The sequence below is a fragment of the Gopherus evgoodei genome, chromosome 2 (assembly GCF_007399415.2).
Source record: "Gopherus evgoodei ecotype Sinaloan lineage chromosome 2, rGopEvg1_v1.p, whole genome shotgun sequence".
Taxonomy (NCBI): Eukaryota; Metazoa; Chordata; order Testudines; family Testudinidae; genus Gopherus; species Gopherus evgoodei.
Genome location: NC_044323.1, coordinates 237,099,748 through 237,115,018, shown reverse-complemented (window position 1 = coordinate 237,115,018; position 15,271 = coordinate 237,099,748). Strand labels below are relative to the sequence as shown.

The 15,271-nt window shown below is 44.7% G+C and overlaps 1 protein-coding gene across 3 annotated transcripts in view; it reads right to left on the bottom strand.

Moving 5' to 3' along the window:
- SULF1 (sulfatase 1) overlaps positions 1 to 15,271 on the bottom strand; it is a 175,083-nt gene that overhangs the window by 63,493 nt on the left and 96,319 nt on the right. The gene's annotated exons all lie outside the window — the stretch shown is intronic.

The window sequence follows — 15,271 nt, the reverse complement described above, 5'->3', positions numbered from 1 at the left end:
TGAATCGGGACATGAGCTACATAGGCAGCCGACGAGGCCTGAGCTCTCGTAGAATGAGCCTTAATGATAGGCGGCAGGGGAACCCCTGCCAGGTCATAACACGTGCGTATGCACGAGGTGATCCAACGCGAAAGGCGCTGGGTGGAAATCGGCTGTCCCCTCATCCGTTCAGCTGACGCAATGAACAGCTGGGAGGATTTCTGGAACGGCCTGGTTCGATCTAGGTAAAAAACCAACACCCTATGCACATCTAGTATGTGTAGGCGATGCTCCTTATTGGAGGAATGGGGCTTAGGACAGAGTACTGGTAGGAAAATGTCCTGATCCATATAGAAGGCGGAGACCACCTTTGGGAGAAAAGCAGAGTGTGGGCGAAAATGGACCGTAACCTTGTGGAAGACCGTATACAGGGATTTCGAGGTCAAGGCCCTAAGCTCCGAGACACGTCGGGCTGACGTAATAGCCACAAGGAATGCTACCTTCCACGACAGATGAGACCAGGAACATGTAGCCAAGGGTTCAAAGGGAGGGCCCATGAGGCAAGATAACACTAGGTTTAGATCCCATTGAGGCACGGGAGGCCTAGCATACGGGAATGAAAGATCCAGGCCTTTTATAAAGCGAGAGATCATACTGTGGGAAAAGACCGAGTGGCCCTGTACCAGTGGATGAAAGGCTGATATGGCTGCCAAATGCACTCTGACAGAGGCGAGAGCTAGCCCTTGGATCCTAAGGGACAGGAGGTAATCGAGAAAGAGTTGGAGTGATGTGGACGATGGGAAAGTTTCCTGCTCCCCCGCCCACCTACAGAACCTAGACCATTTGACCAGGTACATCCGTCATGTGGATGGTTTTCTGCTTTCCAACAGAACTCGTTTGACGTTCCCCGAACATCTCCTTTCCTCCTCATCTAACCACGGAGCAACCACGCTGTCAGGTGAAGCGCAGCCAGGTTGGTGTGTACCTGGGACCGAGAATTACCCCAAGGCTCGCCTAGTGAGGGGGGTGGTGGGTGGGTGTGAAGTGAACTGCAACATGTAGCCTTTGGAAATAGTGTTGAGGACCCACTGGTCCGATGTTATCTGGGACTCCACTCGGAAGGCAAATAAACGGTTACAGAACACAAACTTTATTAGCTGGGGGGTCTCCCTGGCAACAAGCCCGGTGGCCTCCCGCAAAGAGTCAATACTGCCTCTTTCTCTGCCTTTTGCCCTTCAAGGGGCCGGGCCGTGGAGCTGAGTGGGACTGATGCTGGGACCTGCGTCTCTATTCCCTCGGTCTCTTAGGCGGGGGCTCGTATCTGCCCCTAGCAGGAGGAGCCGAAGTTTGCAGCCTAGGTTTGTCCTTCGCCAGAGAGACATACAGGCCCAAGGTTTGCAGGATTGTACGGGAGTCTTTCATCCCATGCAGGTGGATATTAGTTTGGTCCACATACAATGCTTTCCTGTTGAAAGGAAGGTCCCGCAACAAGCACTGGGACTCTGCAGACAGTGCGGACAGGAGAAGCCACGACTCCCTGCACATGGATATGGCGAAGGTCATCGAATGGGCTGTTGTGTCTGCTGCATCTGATGCCACCTGGAGGACTGCTTTTGCCGCTGATGCTCCTTTCTCTACCAGAGCCCTAAATTCCTTTTTGTCCAGCTACAGGAGGAGATGTTCAAACTTTGGTAGGGACTCCCGTAAATTGAAGTCATATCGACATAGAAAGGCTTGGTAATTGGCCACCCTTTGCTGGAAGCTCGCTGAGCAATAAACCTTCCTGCCAAACGTGTCCAGTCTCCTGGCATCTTTATCCTTAGGGGTGGGTGCGGGCTGTGACGCTCCCGGTGGTTAACTGACTCTACCACCAGAGAGTTAGATCCCAGGTGGGAGAACAGTATTAATGGCCCTTAGCCAGCACAAAGTATTTCCTTTCTGCTTTCTTGGAGATGGGGGCCAAGGAAGCTGGGGTTTGTCACAGGGTAGTCGAGATACTGGCCACCCCCTGGTGGAGAGGCAGGGCCACATGGCCTGGTGCCGAGGATGACGGTACATTAAAGAGAGAGTCAGATGGCTCCTCCATCTCCTCAGCCTGGAGCTGGAGATTGGACACCACTCACTTGAGGAGCTCTTGGTGAGCCTTGAAGTCCTCTTGTGGGACGGGCGGCGGTGCCGCTATGGTATTCCCTGGTGCCACTGAGGGGACCGGCACGAAGTCTAAGGCGTCGGATGGTATTGGTGGGTCAATCCCCAGATCAGAGTTCGGGCGTGGTGTTGCCAGCTAGGGAGCTGTTGATTTCTTCCACTGTCATGGAGGGGAGGCTGAAGGAGCCTGAGATGCTCCCGCCACTGAGTGTGGTCTCGCCTGGGCAGGGATCTGCGGCCATGGTGCTCATTGACACCACTGCCCTTGCCACAGTGTTCCATGCCACTGACCCACTTGGGTGCCAGTTTGCTCTCGCAGAGCCGCATGACTTGGAGACGGGTGGCTGAGTGCCAATGCGGAGGTCACCGACGACCGCACGGTACCGCAGAAGCGATGAGAGTGACGGTGCCCAGCATGGTGCTGTCCACGTGACCGGGACCTCGAGGACGAAGATCAGTACCCATTCGAGGTGCTGCTCCTGTACTCGCCCCAGAGGCCGGAGCTATGGTGCTTTGGTGCCGGTGAATTGCGAGATGAGTCCCGTGCACGATGTCTGGTAGAGCAGGAGCTCGAGTCGGAGTGCCTATGTCGATGGTAACATGACCGGCTCCGGTAGCTTCAACGTGAGGAGGAACATCAGCACCGCTTATCCCAGTGCCTGTGTCTCCAGTCGCAGGACACAGAGGAGCCCCGAGGCTCCCTTGGGAGCGGCAAGCCAGTCAGCCTAAGCGGGGTAGAGGGCTGGTGCAGGCTGTAGGAAGACCGCGTTGAGTGAGGCGGCGAGTGATCCTCGGAGCGGGGACTGTGCCGCATCAGGGAGGGTTGTTGTGCTCCCAGTGGCAACTTCCCTTGAGACCAGGGGCCCGTCTCAGGGGCACCCCAAGTACCAGGAGGGTTAAAATGCCACGTGCAGCCTGTGCTGCCTCCGGCGTCGATGCCATCCTCTCCACAGGGGAGGCATGCACGAATGGGACCGGCTTGCTCCGCTCAACGTGAGTCGGAGGCCTGGGTCCCGAAGGGGATTGTCGGCTGCCCAGCTCAGGTATGGCCTCACCTATATCTTTCTCTTGGCGCTGCCCTTGCTTCTTTGAAGGGGAGAGGTGTTAGCTAGTGGAGGGGACTTCGCTCTGTACCAAAGATGCGGTGCCGGGCACTGAATCTGTGCGGCGTGCTGGTGCTGGGGTCAGAGCTGATTCCATTAGGAGAGCACGAAGTCTAATGTCTCTCTCCCTCTTAGTCTGTGGTTTGAAATGTCTACAGCTCCTACAGCGCTCACTTATGTGGGTCTCGCCCAAGCAGTGGAGACACTGTGTGTGCAGATCACTTCTTGGCATAGAACTGCAACAGGAGCCACACAACTTGAAGCCTGGGGCACGGGGCGTGCCCCGAGCCCAGATGACTAACTGGAGAAACTATTTAACTATTGAAGAACTGTACTACTAAGACTAACTAGAGAAGCTGCAGCAAGGCTGGAGCATGAAGTTCCGACTACCTTCACTGGCAGCAAGAAGGAACTGAGGTTGAGGGGAGTGTGCAGCTCCCCTTATAGCGTGATATAGAGGTGCCACTCCAGGGGTCGCAGCGGTGCTCCCCCTCTATGGGTACTGCTGAGGGAAAAAGCTTCCGGCACCAGTGCATGTGGTGAGCATGCACACCCTACTGTGGAATACACATGAGCAATCACTTGAAGAAGAACTGCTATTTACTCTCTACTTCATCCACATATGTAACTGGGTTAGGAGTACTGCCCACGTGGACTGAAGAGACAATGGACAGACAAAACTCTGTAAACATACCTGAATTGTTATAAATAGCCTCCAATTAAAATGTGGGCACAATTAGTTTATTATATTAGTCCATTATTACAGCCATTTAAAAGCTTAACTGTTTGATTGGACCCTCCAATCACATAGCTGGAGGTCCAAAGGGTAACATATAAGGGACAATTGCACCCAAAAGTTTGGGCCTACATTTAATTGTGGAAGCAAAATTGTGTTTGCAGTATTGTAGGCCAGTTTAATACACGGCGCCTTAAAATGTATCGCTGAGCAAAATTCTCTGAGGACATGGATTAACAAACTTTCACATTACTTTACTTAAGATTAACCAATGGAAAAAAATGAGGAAAAGCAGACATCTATTTTTAAACAAAAAATGTTGGCCCACATCAGGAAAAACGGTAACCCCATCATAAAGACAACAAGAACTCACTATTTAAGGCCCTGATCTTACAAATGCTGAACCACATGAGTAAGTATATATGAGTAGTGCTGTTGAATGCACATTTCCAAAGTCCTTAAATAAGCGCCATCATCATCTGGGCCTCCACCTGCATAGCCTATTTAGATTGCAATCTCCTCATGAAAGGTATAACTATATATATAGCTTTACAGTAGCTGCAATCAATATGGAAACTGCACATATAGTATACATACTGTGAGTTATAGGTTAAACATCCATTGGCTGCAGTTTGGGGTGGGAGGGGGAAAGAGAGTTATATGAGTTAATAAAACAGTCTATTTACAGCATTGATACATTTTTCTCTTACTCCTGATTTAGTCCTGTCAAGGTTTTATTTTTAAATCTATAATTTGATTTCTAACCATCAATACAAATAAAAAAGTAACAAAAATAGACTGAAGGGAAAGGAAACACATATTTTAACCTGTGACATTAATATGGGCTTATCTACAAAGTGATTTCCTGCGCAGCAGGGCCAAGTGTAAATCCACAGTGCACCAGCTGCACTTTGGTACTTTCATTGCACTTCAGCGATGTCCACCTGGCACTGGTAGCACTAGCCATAAGCAGACTGAGCAACTTCTTAGGGCCCCAAACAGCTCACGGGGCCCGGATTTAGTGTAACCCCAATTCTCCCTTATTGAATGTGGACTTTTTAACAAAAGAATTAGCATGTGTTGTGTTGGTATATTTTTTGGTTTGTGGAAATAAGTGGCAAGAGGGAGGCAAAATTATTCCTGCTTAAAACCTCCTAAGGGCTAGCACCATCTCTGCTACATGATGAGTTACTACACAGCAAGCTGGTGAGCTGCAGATTTACATTCAGGCTTGCCAAACAGTAACTCTCCATCTAGACAAGCTTTATGAGATACTTTATGAGATACTTAAGTAACTATATAACCTTACATTTCTGAACTTTCTGCAGCCTTCCCTCTTTTCCCATTAACCATTTCTGGTTGCTCTCATTTATTGTATCTTCTTGTATATTTAGATTTTAAGTTCTTTCAGGCAGGGAATGTGTTTTATTCAGTTTCTGAGGTGCTATAGGGTTGCCAGTAGGGCTGGCGATTAATCACAGTTAACTCACGTGATTAACTCAAAATTTTTTTTTGCAATTAATCACACTTTTAATTGCACTGTTAAACAATAAAATACCAATTGAAATTTATTAAATATTTTTGGATTTTTTTTACATTTTCAAATATATTGATTTGTATTACAACACAGAATACAGTGTACATTGCTCACTTAATATTATTTTAGATTACAAATATTTGCACCATAAAAATGATAAACAAAAGAAATAATGTTTTGCAATTCACCTCATACAAGCACTGCAGTGCAATCCCTTTATCATGAAAGTGCAATTTACAAATGTAGATTTTTTTTTAGTTACATAACTTCATTCAAAAACAAAACAATGTGAAACTTTAGAGCCTACAATTCCACTCAGTCCTACTTCTTGTTCAGCCAACTGTTAAGAGTAACAAGTTTCTTTACATTCACACGGGAGATAATGCTGCCCGCTTCTTATTTACAATATCACCTGAAAATGCTTCAGCCACCATTCCAGAGGACATGCTTCCATGCTGATGACTCTTGTTAAAAAAAAAAAGTGTCAATTAAATTTGTGACTGAACTCCTACTCTGTTTTATGTGCATTCTGTCATATATTTCATGTTATAGTAGTCTTGGATGATGATCCAGAACATGTTGTTCATTTCACTTTCAGTTCACTTTCACTGGAGATTTGACAAAATGCAAAGAAGGTACCAATGTGAGATTTCTAAAGATAGCTACAGCACTCAACCAAGATTTAAGAATCTGAAATGCCATCCAAAATCTGAGAGGGATGCTTTAAAAAATCTTAAAAGAGAAACACTCTGATTTGGAAACTATGGAACATGAACCACCAAAAATAAAATCAGCCTTCTGCTGGTGGCATCTGATTCAGATGATGAAAATAAATGTAGTCGGTCTGCACTGCTTTGGATTTTATCAAGCAGAACCTGTCATCGGCATGGACGCACGTCCTCTGGAATGGTGGTTGAAGCATGAAGAGACATATGAATCTTTAGGGCATCTAGCACATAAATATCTTGCGATGCCGGCTACAACAGTGTTATGGAAACATCTGTTCTCACTTTCAAGTGACATTGTAAACAAGAAGCAGGCCACATTATCTCCTGCAAATGTAAACAAATTTGTTTGTCTGAGCAACTGCCTGAACAATAAGTAGGACTGAGTGGACCTGTAGGCTCTAAAGTTTTATGTTGTTTTATTTTTGGATGCAGTTTTTTCTTGTACATAATTCTACATATGTAAGTTCAACTTTCATGATAAAGAAATTGCACTACAATAATTGTATTAGGTAAATTGAAAAATACTATTTCTTTTGTTTCTTACACTGCAAACATTTGTAATAAAAACAATAATATAAAGTGAGCACTGTACACTTTGTATTCTGCATTGTAATTGAAATCAATATATTTAAAAATGTAGAAAACTCACAAAATATTTAAATAAATGATATTCTATTATTGTTTAACAGTGTGATTAATCAAGATTAATTTTTTAAATCACCCAGTTAATCGCAATTAATTTTTTTAAATCACTTTACCCTGGTTGCCAGGTGTGCAGTTTTCGACCAGAAAGTCTAATCAAAAGTGAACCTGTACAGTCAGATGTACTGACCAGACACCAAAAGTCTGGTTACTGCAGGAGGTGGGAGGATGAGGAGAGGACGGATCATCAACCTGCAGCAGCCCTTGCTCAGACGGGACTGCCTCCTACCTGCATCTTATGGACAGGGAGGCTCCGTGTCAGTGGCTGCAGTTCTCATCTCAGCCCCACAGCAGAGTGAGGCCAGCTGGCGACGGGAGGGAGGTGGAGAGGATGGAGCGACGAGGAAGGATGAGAGGGGAGAGCGGTGAGTGACAGGGAAGGGGTGGCGAGGAGCAAGTAGGGGGCAGGGCTTTGGGGAAGAGGCAGAGCAGGGGGAGGTTCCGGTGCTCCTGCTGTAGTTTCCAAAGTTTTGATTCCTCAATAAATAATTCCTCAATAAATAATTATAAAAGTTACAGATACTTCTGGAAATAGAAAAACACCCTCTCAAATTGCCAAGATGCATCAGACATTAAGTACATTAAGTTTCAGATTCTATCAGTGATTGAACCTCCTTTCACAGGATATACAGCAGGAACACCAAATGAAGGACATAAGAGAATCTTTAATACACATAGATATTTCAAGGGCAGGAAGGAAGTTGGACATTTAGCATTGCTACCATTCTTTTGTACTACAATGGGGGAAAAAGCTATCTCCCCCCAGTGGAGGGATAAGATGATAAGAGCTGGTGCATAATTTCTTTTATGCACTTTTATTACATTAACAAGTTACTTGACAATGATGAACAACAAACAACAGATTTACAAGCACATAAGCAGCATGACCAATCTTGAAAACCTCCCCTAAAACAGAGCTGGAGTGAATACTAGCCTTCTAAATGGCAAAATGATGCCAGTAAACTAGTCTCAACTTTCATGACATTGCCAATATGGAGCTATGGTTGGCAACATACAGCACTCTTCTATATTTGGTCAGCTAGTGACATGGGTCAATACAGCTACAACTAAAATGTATGCATCATAATTCATTATTTATTTTTATTATGGTAGTGCCTAGAGGCCTCACCCAAAATCAGAGTCCTTGTATTGAGAAAAGCGCTAGAATTCCATGTACAGTTGCTATATAGACACTGGCTTTAGTGAATTGGAGGCCCAGGTTTGAGTAAATTAAAAGTCTGACACACACTCTTGACTCTAGAGCTGGCATTCATCTGAATTTGTATTTCCTTAGTCCATCTCCAGTTTCATTTATTCTCTCCTGCTTCCTTTTTAAAAAACAAGAAAATTTACTTAGCTGGGGGTATGAAGTCTGAAAGTTTGATTGCCAAAGCTTAACATAACCTGAGTGTGACACTATGCCTCATATTCTTCATAGAGATATTGTTATAATATGAATATGGCATAACTGAGATACGTTTTATGCAAGATGGATCATGTGAGGTATCATTGGAAAGGTTATGATGTACTGACTATGATTATCCTATTTGTATGCATGTATCATGTCTGTATCTGAAGTTAGGAATATGTAACAATTACAACTGTGTTTCCATCTGGGGAACACCCACCAGATGAATGCAATCAGTCTGGATGGGCCATTGGGGAGAGCCATAGCACTCTGAAGATATTAATCTCCCACCTTCCTGAGATACTGCTTTGACACTGCAGGGTCATGTGATCATGCCAGCTGGTTCTGAACTCCATCTTGGCCTACTAATATTTTTCACTAATAGCGAGTAGGGACCAAACCGGAAAACAAAGGATTCCCGCCATATGTAAATCCTATTTAAGGCAGGGAAGTGAGTTAATCTAAGTCATTGGTTCTTCACTGAACCACCGCCCAAGAGGACTGCTGAAAACATCTAAGACTGATCTGGGGAAGAAAGGACTGGACTCAGGCTAGGTGTCTGGTCTGTGAAAGGAATATCTGAAGTTCTAAGCCTCAAGCAAGAGCAGTTTGTCTACAAGAAACTCTGCAACCTGCTTAAAACAACATTTAGGGTGAGAAATTATTACTTGTCGCCAGTCTCTTTAGTGTATTAAGTTTAGTTTGCATGTTTGTTTTATTTGCTCAGCAATCTGCTTTGATATGTTTGCTATCCCTTATAATCATTTAAAATCTATCCTTTGTAGTTAATAAATTTTGTTTTCTATAAACCAGTCTGTGCAATTCATAACTGGGAGGCAAAAAGCTGTGCATACTGTCCTCCACACTGAGGGAGAGGGAGATTTTCATGAGCTTACCCTATATAGATCTCTGTGCAGTGCAAGATAAGGCAATTTTGAGTTTTCACCCCAGAGGGGGTGTGCACTTTTCTGCTGGGCAATTCCCGAGCTCAGTCCTCCCACGCAGAGCTGATGTCAGTGTCTGTGTCTTTCTACAGCTGGGTGGGTCCCTACCAGTGTGTGCGCTAGAGGAGGCTCGACGGCCTGGCTTAGCAGGTTAGGGTGAGGGAGCCCAGGCTGATGGAACAGGCAGCCCCAGTGGCACCCCAGTACATTAGGTAGCACCCTGGAAGGTTGGGGGTACCCATCACACTGAGTTCCTTAGCATACAGCATAGAGAAGTTTATATCCATTGAACATAATTGCCTTTTTACTTTAGAAAGTCTTGCTTCTGCTGCAAGAGGGCTAGAGAGTTATGGAGATAAATAAACAAACCCCAATCATTACATTTATGTCAACATTCTTACTTCCACTCCTATTTTTTAAATGATGTTTCTAGTGAACTGGATGATCATGTTATTCATGTCTAGGTCATAAGTTCAAATAGGCCTCAGAGCAGTAGTGACAAAAGCCATTGAAATCTGAACATAAGAACAGCCATACTGGGTCAGATAAAAGGTCCATTTAGCTCAGTATCCTGTCTTCCGACAGTGGCAAACGCCAGGTGCCCCAGAGGGAATGAACAGAACAGGGTAACCATCAAGTGATCCATCCTCTGTCCCCCATTACCAGTTTCTGGCAAACCAGAGGCTAGGGACACCATCCCTGTGTATCCTGGCTAATAGCCAATGATGAACCTATCTTCCAGGAATTTATCTAGTTCTTTTTTGAATCCTGTTATAGTCGTGGCCTTCAGAACATCCTCTGGCAAAGAGTTTCACAGGTTGACTCTGCATTGTGTGAAGAAATACTTCCTCTTGTTTGTTTTAAAATTGCTGCCTATTATTTTCATTTGGTGACCCCCTAGTTCTTGTGTTATGAGAAGGAGTAAATAACACTTTCTTGTTTACTTTCTCCAACCCAGTCATGATTTTATAGACATCTATCATATCCCCCATTAGTTGTCTCCTTTCCAAGCTGAAAGACCCAGTCTTATTAATCTCTCCTCATATGGAAGCTGTTCCATACTCCTAATAATTTTTGTTGCCCTTTTCTGAACCTTTTCCAATTCCAATATATCTTTTTTGAGATGGGGTGACCACATCTGCACGCAGTATTCAAGATGTGGGTGTACCATGGTTTTATATAGAGGCAATATGATATTTTCTGTCTTATAGCTGCACTTTTTCTTAATGATTCCCAACATTTTGTTAGCTTTTTTGACTGTCACTGCACATTGAGTGGATGTTTTCAGACAACAATCCACAATGATTCCAAGATTTCGTTCTTGAGTGGTAACAGCCAATTTAGACCCCATCATTTTATATGTATAGTTGGGATTATGTTTTCCAATGTGCACTACTTTTCATTTATCAACAGTGAATTTCATCTGCCATTTTGTTGCCCACTGACCCAGTTTTGTGAGACTCATTTGTCCCCATATGAAGTAACTTTGTGATCCCATTCTAGCTTCTAGTGGATAAGAGCCCACATTACAAAAGAGACCACCATAATTGACAGGTTGTTGACAGTCTCAGCAGACATATCAATGACTGAATGGGCAAGGAAAAAGTCTCTCATCTAGACCTAGATCACACCTGAAGGTCAACATCTGAGGCACGTTGTGGGAAATCTTATATTGCTTCTTTTCATGCTGCACTCATGTTGTGAATAAACTTCAGCTCTTTACACTTTTAAAAATAAAGTTTGAAAATCCTAAAAACATGTTTGGATATCACTTTGCTTTTCTGAAACCATTAATGCCATTCTTGGGGTACTAATTGATTTCTTCTGATTACGGACAACCGTAGAGTCTGGCAATAGTCCTCCTGTCAGGCTGGAGATTTTTTACTTAGCACAGCATGAAATGTTCTGGATTTCCATTTCTGACATTCTTCGGTAATGTGAATTTTTACTTCTAAAGTTTGTTTACATCATATAATTTAATTTTCTTTCAGAAGTGCTATAAACATCTCAGGCCTAATTCACAGTTGCTCTAAGACTACTCTATGCTGCAGGGTAAAAGGGACTTAAAGTGCCAGAGAAGTGTAGGGTGGCCTGACTTTAACTAAGAATTTAGACTTTCATGGGAGTATTCTCTAAGTCAGAGCCTTAAAGCTAGGTTGTGCCATGGAATAGGATTCCACTTTAACTGACAGACACCTAGATAGAGCCATCTCTTGTATTTGTAAATTTCTTATTTAAATACAGTATTTCCTAAAGTCTAACCATCCAAATTCCCAACAGTTGACATCCATTGTGCCAGCAGAATCGCATATTCCCGCATTAGTGTATTTCATCTTCTCCAGTACTGATTTATTCCCTGAAACCAATGTTTTAAGCATAGCTGGATGGATGTGGCAGTCTGATATATTTTCAGAATAGACCACCAGCCCAACATGGTGATAGATAACACACAACAGCCAACGCTCCAGGAATTCTTTTAACTCTGCAAGCACTATATGGATCAGGAAAAATTCAAGAGCCCAGAGATGGTGTTCTTCATACTTATAAAAAGATTTCACCCTTTACTGATTGAGTTAACAAGTGAACATTTGCAGTAAGGATTCACAGTCTTGCTTGTCTTTTTAGGTGTTTTCATTCAATGTGTGAGCGTTCATTCGTATGGTGGCAGTGGAAGGATGAGGCTGTGAAATGACAGCTGTGTGCAAGTCCATCTTTTCTGTTTGGCATTATTACCATATATATTTTTTACAAGAACGGCTTAAAAAACAATATGGGAATTTCTACCTGTGTGCATTTGACTTTCTTCTTTCAATCAGGTAGGTGAGGACACAAAAGAAAAAAACAAATATGAAATCAAAGAGGAATGGAAATATTGCTATGGCAGCTATGTTGCAGCTCATACATGTGACCTCATACCTCATTCCCAATCGAACATACCTCTATTTTTTTTAAACAGCTAATATTTTAAACAACAAACAGTACAGACTCTCCACCAGCAATGAACTGGTACATAATTTAAGTGCATGTTTAAGGTACTGCCTTATTAAACAGAATCTCCTCTTGCGTGTGGCTGATAGACTTAACTCTTGGTCTCTAGGAATAACCTTCCAGCTCAGTTTGCAAAGCCAGCAAGCAGCTTTTGATCTGGTTTCCCTTCTTTTCTGGAGATAAGCATTACAGTAACACGATATCACAACTACATTTTAAAAACAAAATTGAAGGTCAGATGGCTGTAACCCAAGGTCAGACAAAAGTGATCCAAATGATGCTTGACCACCAAGGAAGAAAACCCAAGGGTTAAACGTTCAAGTTACACTAACCCAGGCAGGAGGGATTTTACTGCTCTTGCATGGTTTTCACAGGAACAGTCACATATTTGTGTGAGCCACTTAACTTCTTTCTTTTAGTCAGAACATGTTGCTAATGCTTTTGCTATAGAAACCGGCTATTTAGTAGCTTCATGCACCCAAACTGGCAGTTTGTTTTCAATTTGTCTCACTTCTTTGTCTGGTGGCTGAACTCTTAACCTGCCTGGTCATTCACAAGAAATACAAAACAATCCACCCAAGTCTCTCTCTCATGGCAGCTAGAGAAGGAACACTTTACAACAAAGATGCCAGGAAATCCAGGCCACCAAGGTAGACAGGAAGAGACACACCTGATTCATGCTTTCTGGCTTCCAAAACAAGCATTTTATCAGATTAAACCTATTTTCATTTCACAGTTTTCCAGTCTATAGAGATAATAGGAAGAGCAGGTGGCACAAATACTCACAGCAAATCAAATTTTCAAATGGACAACCATGATCCACAGCCTCACCTATTCAGATAGCTCATGTAACATTTCTAATGGAGTTGCAAAACAAAATAGGGTTTTCTATGTTCCTCCATTGTTAAACCCGTGAGGACTTATTTACTTCATTGGTTCTATCAGTGCAAGCCAGAGGAACCCAGACTCCAAACACAAGCAGTCATAAAGTCTTCAGAAACAGGATAAAGCAACACTACCTGCCAGGACAGATCCTAAAATGTCCAGGGACAGGAAGGACAAGGCCAACAGGGACATGTGCTGATGTAGTACCTCTCTTTTGAACAGAATCCCTGGTGGAAAACTAACACTATCACCTTCTAACCTCCCCTAAGATGAATCTCAGCTATAGCCAAGAGTGAAAATTGTACTCCTCTTTGCTGAAGGGTAGAGTGTATCTGCCCCATTAACTTCTGAAGATACAATAAGAAATTGTTCACAACACAGAAGGACAGCACCAATTCCAAACCCAATATCTAGAACTCTTTTCAAGAACTGGTTTCCTGTTAAAGTGCGTACTTAACAACTGAACTTACAATACTGGTACTTGTGAAAGCAGGCAGGCATTCATTACCTCATTGCCTAATATAGTCATGAACATTTGTGCTTGGTTTGCACTACTGACAAATGTGAGAATGTGTGTGATGGGATGTTCACACAACGCAGAGTAGGTTAAATAAGGATAATTAACCTGATCGGCTGCAGTTAGGGAAGAGCCAGAGATTGAAAGGCTGACTGAAAATGAGCCCTAGCTGAAGAGGAACAGGAGGGGCTGGTATAAAGCCAGGAAGTTGGCAGCAGATAGGAGCTGCAGGGGAAATAGCCTGCAGTGACTTCCTGGGAGGAGGGAGTTTGGGCTGGAAACCCAGAGACAGGGGACCAAGAACATGCAGGAAAGAATGCAGGGAAAGATCACAGGGTCTGGGAGAAAGCAGACCACAGCTGCTAGACACAGGCTAAAGCCGGTGCGCCCCACCCCATCACAAAGCCAGGAGTGGTGTGGGGCTGAAGCTGGCAAACCTCCCCCCATCCCAAGCCAGGAGCTGGGAGCCCCAGTGCCCCCCTCCATGAAGCTGGGAGCCACATTGGGAGCCCCTCTTGCCTGTGCACAGCCCCTAGCTACCCCCTGCCTGCACCCTGAGCTACTCCCCTGCCTGCATACCACCCCTAGCTACCTCCTGCCGGCACACAGCCCCTGGCTACCCTCCTGCCTGAACCCTAAGCTATCCTCCTGCCTGCACATAACCCTAGCTACCTCCTATCTGTACCCTGAGCTACTCCCCTGTCTGTGCACAGCCCCTAACTACCCATCTCCCTGCACCCTGAGCTATCCTCCTACCTGTACACAGCCCCTAGCTACCTCCTGCCTGCACCGAGCTACCCCCCTGCCTGCACCCTGAGCTACAACCCTGACTGTACACAGCCCCTAGCTACTCCTGCCTGAACCTTGAGCTATCCCCTGCCTGTACACAGCCCCCTGCTACCTCCTGCCTGCACCATAAGCTACACCCCACTGTACACAGCCCCTCGCTACTCCTGCCTCGACCCTGAGCTACCCCCAGCCCCCCGACAAAACCCCAGCCACCCCCTCCCTGCTCCCTGAGCTACTCTCCTGCCCACACACAGCCCCAGCTACCCCCTCCCTGCACCCTGAGCAATTTTCAAACTTTCTGAACTAAATCCCCTCTTTGAATTACATTTTTTCTTGTGTCTCCCCACAACTCAGACAGGCTGGGTGGCCTCCTGAGTGAGCCAGGGTGTGGAGGTGGTGTTCGCTCTCTCCCTGGACCCCGCTGTGTGGAGCTGGCTCAAGCCCCGCCAGCTCTTGCACCCCCGTCACAAATAGAAGTAAAAGTATGCCTATGCCCAAGGGTCTCATCCCAGCCCGGAGCCCTAAGTTCCCTGTCCCCGCTGGGCCCCGGTATTTTTATAGCATGTTGACAGGGGGTCTCAACAAGGAATCCCTGGACTAGATGATCTTCTGAGGTTTCTTTCAACCCTGATCTTCTATGAGGCTAAGTTGGTCCACATGATCATGAATGAAAGGGCAGATGGTAATTGGAACAATTCCTGTTCTTCACACTGTCAAAAGAATTTGCATAATCCATATCTAGGGGGCTAGAACAGAAGAATTCCAGTCAGAACTCCTCCTATGTTATAATCTAAAACAAAAATAAAT